This window comes from Octodon degus, unplaced genomic scaffold (assembly GCF_000260255.1).
Source record: "Octodon degus isolate 3935 unplaced genomic scaffold, OctDeg1.0 scaffold00041, whole genome shotgun sequence".
Classification (NCBI taxonomy): Eukaryota; Metazoa; Chordata; class Mammalia; order Rodentia; family Octodontidae; genus Octodon; species Octodon degus.
In genome coordinates, this window is record NW_004524617.1 from 11,914,683 (window position 1) to 11,922,389 (window position 7,707).

Consider the following 7,707-nt stretch of genomic DNA (forward strand, 5'->3'; position numbering starts at 1 on the left):
CCATTTAATCCCTTCTTTTTCAAAGTTTGTTTTTAAAAATTAGTTTTATTGGTGCATTTTTTTCGGAACCAGCAATTGAACTGGGGCCCTTTTACTTGTCAGGGAAGCTCTTATTCTACTGAGCCATCTCGCCAGCCCCCTTTTTTAAAAATGTGTTTGGTACAAGGTCTCACTACACAGTTTAGACTCATAGTGATCCTCCTATTTTCTTTCTCCCCAGCTCTGGCATTACAGGCATGGGCCACCACGCCGGATCTCTATTTCTGGCTCAGTGTGCCCTAGGGCAGAGCCAGCAAGGCATGTGGTGCAGTACATTTTAGATACATATAATAATAGCATTCATCATAGGGAATTTATACCCATACATGATACATGTTCTTTCTTTTTCTCCCAAATCCCTTCCCCTCCTTTCAACTCCTCTTCTGCTCCTTATTTTGCATAGGTTTTCTTTCCATTTTTTCTGCTACTCTCTTTTTTTCCCTTTTCCCTGCCTTCTAAGTTGTTACTGGTATTACCCATAAATTCAATGGGCCAGCTGGAAAGGAATCTTAAGTGATGAAGGTCTTGTAGCTAGCCTTCAGGATGCAAGTCTGAATAGAGAAACTAGATTTTATAAGGAATAATGCAGAATAGAAACTAATAATAGGAAGGATCTCATTGTTTATTGAAGTCATGTACTTTGATGACTTCTAAAATACTTCATGTTTATATAGTATATTGACTCTAACTGATAGTCAACTATTAAAACTCCCTTCTACATTCCATAGGAACCACACATCCACAAAAAAAGTTCATATTTCCTCAAAAATGCAATTGGCTTCAAGACTTCTGCTAAAATGTGTCTTTCATCCAGCTAAATTGAACTTAATCCAGTGGTAGATGATCAATAATCCTTAGTCAAATAGATCTTTAGAAAATTTCCCAGTTATCTATGAAAACTATAACCAAGATCCTTGAGAGAAGTATATGCATTAATCCTTACTTTTATTGTTAAACAACAAAGAGCCTAGAGAACTGTTCCAGAAAACTGTGTGTAGAAATGTGCTAGGGTTTGCATCTTTATTCTAACATCTTGGACACATAATTATAACTATATATAAATAGAACATAGAGATGAACCATTATCTAGAATTCTGATTCAATTTTTAAATTTTTTTTTCACTATGTATTTAATATATGGTTGTCCTGACTCCACAACTCTCTAATAGGCTGTAAAAAAATTATATAAAGTTCAAAAACTAAAACACAAACTATATAGCAAACTTAAAGGTAAACATGATCTCTTTAAAGTCCTTAAAGCACTATTTAGGACTAAAGAGTTATGAGACACAATTTACTTTCGTATTTCCTCATACACACCCCCAGTGACACTCTATTATTCCTCTCAACTGTGGAAACTTTTTTCGTCTCTGTTCATATTTCTAGCTGCAGTGGGAATTTTAAAACTCTGCAACATGAGAACTATAAAGTGCAGCAAGGCAAACACAGCCTCAAGCAATGTAACATCTTGTGCACATGAGTCCACAAGCTACACAAAACATGATGCTGGTGTTATCACCCAACAAATCCTAAGTCCTGCAGCTCTCTACTGTACTCTCAGTGCAGATCATGTCCAGGGTATTTCTTAAGAGCATATAAGTAGAACCAAGGCTATTCATCCTCTGTGAAAAAATCCAATGCTCTCCATCCATCAGCCACTAAGTTACAAGACTGATGCCATAAATATAACATAGGCAGGTTATCTAGGGCTCAAGAATTGAAAAGAAGGGGTGATATAGTGTAAAGATTGCTGCCACCTTCACAGTTTAGGGTCTTCTTCCACCATAATACTACTAGAATCTATGCCCATAAAACCTAGCCAGACAATAAGTGGCTGGGTTTGAGCTACACTGATTTTATGCAATTCCATATGGGATGACTAACCAATTGGTTTGTATGCCACACAATCTGAAGATAGAAGTTTTCTGGAAAAATTAAAATGTCTGCATTGAGTAGATAATATCATATGAGTAATTTTAATTCCAATCTATCTTTAAGGCATAAGGTCAAAGTTCAAACAGTCTTCTCTTCTGTCTGATGTTTTCCTTTCCTTCCACACCCAGGCAACCTATTTCCTCCTTTACTCATCCTGCCATCATGATGATCCGTGTATGGCTTTCAAAAGCCCCAGTCTACAAGCTACTCCTTGGTAGCTAGACTTTCTTTTTTTATTTTTTTGCCACAATTTTACTGATAAACAAATACCAATGAGACAGTTTCAAATCAAATCTGTAGGACAGTTTCAATAATTAACGCACTGCATACATTCTTCTTAGTGGTTAATTGCTGTACAAGATGCGGACTCGACATCCTATTTACAAACACCATTAGAACAAATCATTCTATTCATCAACAGAATGTAACTATATATCTATCCTAACCACTCTGAATACACAGATACAAAATGGACATTCATCTGTATACCGTTTAGACTTTCATTAAAGGTCCAAAGTCATCTCTCTCCCGATTGCCGCATAAGATACAAGTGATGGCAAAACTTAATACTCTAACAATATAGAAATTTTGAGGTAGAACCTGTCAAACCACAATAATACCACACTTGAAGAAAATAAGTAGGATATGAATTTCTCCATTTTCAATTAACTTTGTCTCCTTCATCAGTCCAGAATGAAAATAAGTGGAGGAGGCAAGAAACTCTCTATGACTTCCAAATTCCTCAAATGGGAAAAGCATGTCCTGTCTGAACTACTCCAGAAGAAGGATGAAAGAAGGAACGTCTCTCCCTCCTTCTGTAAGGCATCACCCACTATATAATACTCTATTTCTACCTATGAAGAAGATGTCAATGAAACCATTAAATCTATTTAAATAATTTATATTGAAATATCATTTTCATAGATATTTAATCAAATGTTTGTCTCAGATCTCTAAATTTCAGCCACTATTTACATAACTTTTGAAATCTTATCGTTTTCTTATAATTGCCCTAGCTTTCAGTTTTGCTTCATGTAATATGTCTTTCTTTCTGTAAGTACTTTATAAACAGACTATAAGCAAATGTTAATAGAAAATACACATTATAAATATCTTTATCTCTACAGATGAAAAATAATTATTTTTATTTTGAGAACCGGAACTGAGTTAAATATTCATATTGGGATAAGATATTCATTTTTAAGCTATGAGATGACCAAAGGATGAAAAAGCTACCATATCAAAAAAATGTTACCAATTTATCTTAGAGAACTGGACTCAGCTTTACAAACTTAGACATGTTAAACAGAATGACTTACAGAAAGACTTGTTCCATATTAACCTGTGAACTATCTTTCTTGGAAGATATCTCTCTTCAAAATGGCATCTCAACTTTCCAACTAACTCCACCCCACTCCTAGTGACATTATCAGAATGGAGAAAGACCATCATAGATTATTTTTTCTTGTGTTTGGTGCTTTTTAAAAGAGGGAGTAAGATTGACAAACAGCTTCTGAAAATCTATTAAATAAATCTATCAACAAAATGCAGAATAAGCTTGAAAAATAATGAGGCCATTGCTGAATGATGCAGATGGCTTGGCAACCCTAAAAGACTAACATCAAACAAATATTCATTTGAGCCTTCATCTAGCTTCACTAAATTAGTATGTGAATTCAAACATTTGTCTTTCAACATTTCTTTCCCATGATGGAAACTATATGAGTAAAGACCACTAGCAAGAGGAAGAGGAAATGTTAGCTAAAGAAAATGACACTTATAAGTCATGCTGACACTAAGCCTTATGGGCATATAATAAAATCTTTTGGAGACCTTCCATCTATACCTCAAAGGCCTAAGGACATATTTGAGTTCTTGCCTCCTGTGTAATTATCTATAATTATGATTCCTCCAGTTTTCGAACTCTGCCACCATATTCTTTGTGCATTGAAGTAAAATACTTACCATGCTATCAGTGGAATGATCTTAAATACTCAAAATGAGGGGGAAAAAAGACAGAATTTTAACCTCCATGAAAGTTCACAAAGGGGTAGAGGTGGTGAGAAGAAATCATCTTGTTGATTGCAGATGTAGATTGTAGGGTATAATCTTATTAAAAGAATGCAGTCCTCAAAGTTTAATATTTAGGAACAATAGACCATGGCCACCAAATCATGCAGACTATCCTGAAGATGTGTGAGTGTACACCCACAGGATTCACCTAGATTTTCCACTCAAAAACATAAGTTTGACAAAACAAATGTTTATAGAATTCCATAAAAGACAATTCACAGTTGAAAAAGGAAGATATTAAGAAAAAAAGCATTTGCCATTCATTCTGGGAAAGTCCATTATAATTTCTTTTTGAATGACTCAGTATGAAAATAAGACATTTTAAATGCATCAACGGAATATGTAAACAGCACTAGAGGAAAATTAAAACAGTAGTTCTATTTTCTTCCTAGGGCTGTCAGTCAAAAGTATTTATATGGTACTGGAAAAAAATACCAGTCATTTTATATGGTAAAAATACCAGTCTTTCTAGTCATTTCAGAGAGATCATAACCCTAATTAGAAGAAATATGACGATTCATAAGCATAGAATAATGATATATGATGTGAGGCTTTCTTCCATGAAGTATTATTTCCAAATTAGGCAAGACTGATCTTGTAAAAGGTTCTTCTTGTTATTCAAATTGACCTTGTGTACTGGAGCCAAAAATTCTGAAAGACTCACTACTGTGCTTATGTGAGCTAACTGATTTTGCAACAATCATGGTGAGGGATTTTTGCAATATCATTTTGATGTACACCTTCCTGAATCCCAGTGCCTTAATCACCAAATGGAATTAATTGATTTATTTGTTTTCCTGTTTGTAAGAGGTTTAATGTCCATCTCTGTCTCTTCATGAACTGAAGGCAATGGGCAAAATTTTTAAGTCTTATTTATAATAATATCCAAAACTTTTTAAATAAAATATTTATAATAAGATATTACAAACAATATAAATATCTACCAATGGCAATTAATAGGTAGATAGATATAGATATAGATATGGATAATATAGTTATAGATATAGTGGTACATCCACCAAATATAATTTATGAAGTATCTCAGTAGAATGAGAAAGTATATTGGTTAATTTCTCACTGCCTAAGACACAATGCATGGCACTTACAATTCTGAGCAGAGGCTTATTTTTGCTTATAGCTTGTAGAGATTTCAGTACGTAGTTGGCTGGTTCCAAGGTAGGGTATCATAGCAAAGGGGCATCACACAGGAGGAAGAGCTCATAGCACGGTGGCAGGAAGCAGAATGAGAGAAAGAAAAGAGAAGTAGGAAGAGATAAACTCTTCTAGACCACATCCCCAGTGACCCTCCTTTTCTTAACAGACCCTATATCCTAACAGCAGTTCATCTATAAGCTTATTAGTAGACTAAAGCACTGATTATTATATGCCCCATGACCAAATTATTTTCCAAAAGCCCCACATACATGTGCATGAGATTTTGAGGGTACATCTGGGTACAAACTGTAACAGGAAGTTTCTTATATTTTGATAGAATATAAAATAAGACATTAGCTTAGTAGGTATGTGCTTTTTTACAACATTTGTGCACTTCTCAAATTTTTTTGTACGTCACATATTTTCTAACCAGACAGCATATCGTCACTTCCCGACCCAGGTGATTAGTTCTAGATAATAATTTGTCAATTGAAATAATATTTGTCACATCAAACCAGAACACTTATTTTTTTAATTATTTTTATATTAATTTTATTGAGAAATGAATAGCAATGAGACAGTTTCAAAACCAATTAGTAGGATAGTTTCAAATAATTAATACATTGCATATTGTTGTCTTTGTAGTGGTTATTCATACTACAAGATGCAGACGTGATATCCTGTCCAAACACTATTAGTACAAATCTTTTTTCTCATTGAATTAAGACAAAGTAGCTGTATATCTATCCTATTTTGCACATACAGAGACAAAATGGCCCTTCATTTGTATCCCCTTTTTTTTGGTTAGTTTTGTCAGAGATGGGTATTCCATTGCCATTTAAATATTGTAGGTATGTGAATTCAGCAAAATAATCCAAATAGTCCAGTAGTCCATAATAGTAGTGGGTTATCCGTAGGACTGGGAATGTCAGAAGCTGTTGACCTGAGCCCTTTACAAATCAGCGTACTGATATGGCTTTACTTCTCATACTTTGTTATTATAATTTTCTGCTGGATGGTTAAGACCAAGATAAAACAAGACAGAAAGACTTTTAAAACAAGATAATAGTGCTTCCCTGGCAAGTGCAAGGGTCTGAATTCAATCCCCGGTTCCACAAAAATAAAATTAAAATAAAATAAAATAAAATAAAATAAAATAAAATAAAATAAAAGGAGAGTAACAATAATTCATACATTGTGTATTTTTTATATTCATGATATTTTTTGTTTGGACTGGAAATCCCATTTATTTTTTTTTCCTTTTATTTTTTGAAAAAAAAATTGTATTTCCTGATGAAGCTAGAAATCTTTCCAAAAAGGTCTGGGTTAGCTTTTGTAATCAACGCTTTCATTTCTGAAGCAGTAGTTTGTCAACTCAGTGCCTCATGAAAGTAAAAAATAAACTTGACAGGAGCATGTTTTTGAGTTTCATCTGCCAAAGGAAAAGGTGTGGGTGTTGAACGGCCATTTGTGACTGCCCTCCAAACAGATGCTTCTTGGCTTCTTGCTGCCTTTCAAAGATTTGGCCCCAGGTCTGCAGCTTCGTGTGAGCAATGTGCAAGTTCAACAGGGAAGGGAGGAACTTCCACTCAGAGAACTGAGCCTGGGCCTTGAGGAGAAGACTTAAGACATCGACTTCCAGCTGGAAACTGCTCTCCAAAGGACTGAGGATTGGGTGATGGAATCTGGAGCTGTACTTCTTGAGGTTGGTGTCCAAAAGTCCCACAAGATTTTCAGCATTGATGAATTTCTGTGTACTGAGGGTGTACATCTTCTCACAGAAGTCTTAAAACTCCAGCTGAGCCTGAGCCTGAACAAAGAAACAGAGCTGCTCTGATAAGTAGGAGAGGAATTCTTTCACATGAGGAGCAGTCTCAGCAAAGGCTCCGCGGCCTACCACCACTTTCTTCAGCTCGTTATGCAGGGATGTATAGATGGTGAACATGGAAACACTCCTGCTGAAGAATAAGTGGCTCCCTAGATTTTGCCGCAGGTAGATGAGACTGTGATAGACCTTCGCAATGGCCAGGTGCACCAAGGCACCCAGCAGCGAGAGCCATTGGCTCCTGCCCACTTGTTGGCTTCTCGTTCCTACCCCACATTGTCTTTGGCCTTTTCATAAAAGAAGATACCCAAGTGAGAGAATAACATCTCCGGAACCGTCTGTTCCATGGTCATCGGGACGGCCAGTGAGATAGATTCCCCCATGTGGGCTGTGCTCCAGATCGACTCACGTGGCTCTCAGTCCTCTCTTTTCTTTTTTTTAATACTTTTATTGATAAGCAGATAGCAATGAGAGAGTATCAAATCAAATCGCTAGGACAGTTTCAATAACTAACACACTGCATACATTCTTCTTACTGGTTACTTGCTGTACAAGATGTGGACTTGATATCCTATTTACAAACACCATTAGAACAAATCATTACATTCATTAACAGAATGTAACTATATATCTATCCCATTCACTTTGCATAAACAGAAACAAAATGGAAAGTCATCTGT

At 35.5% G+C, this 7,707-nt stretch overlaps 1 pseudogene; it reads right to left on the reverse strand.

Moving 5' to 3' along the window:
• Nucleotides 1-6,485: 6,485 nt before the first annotated feature.
• On the reverse strand, nucleotides 6,486-7,410 carry LOC101569985 (annotated as a pseudogene).
• Nucleotides 7,411-7,707: the final 297 nt, after the last annotated feature.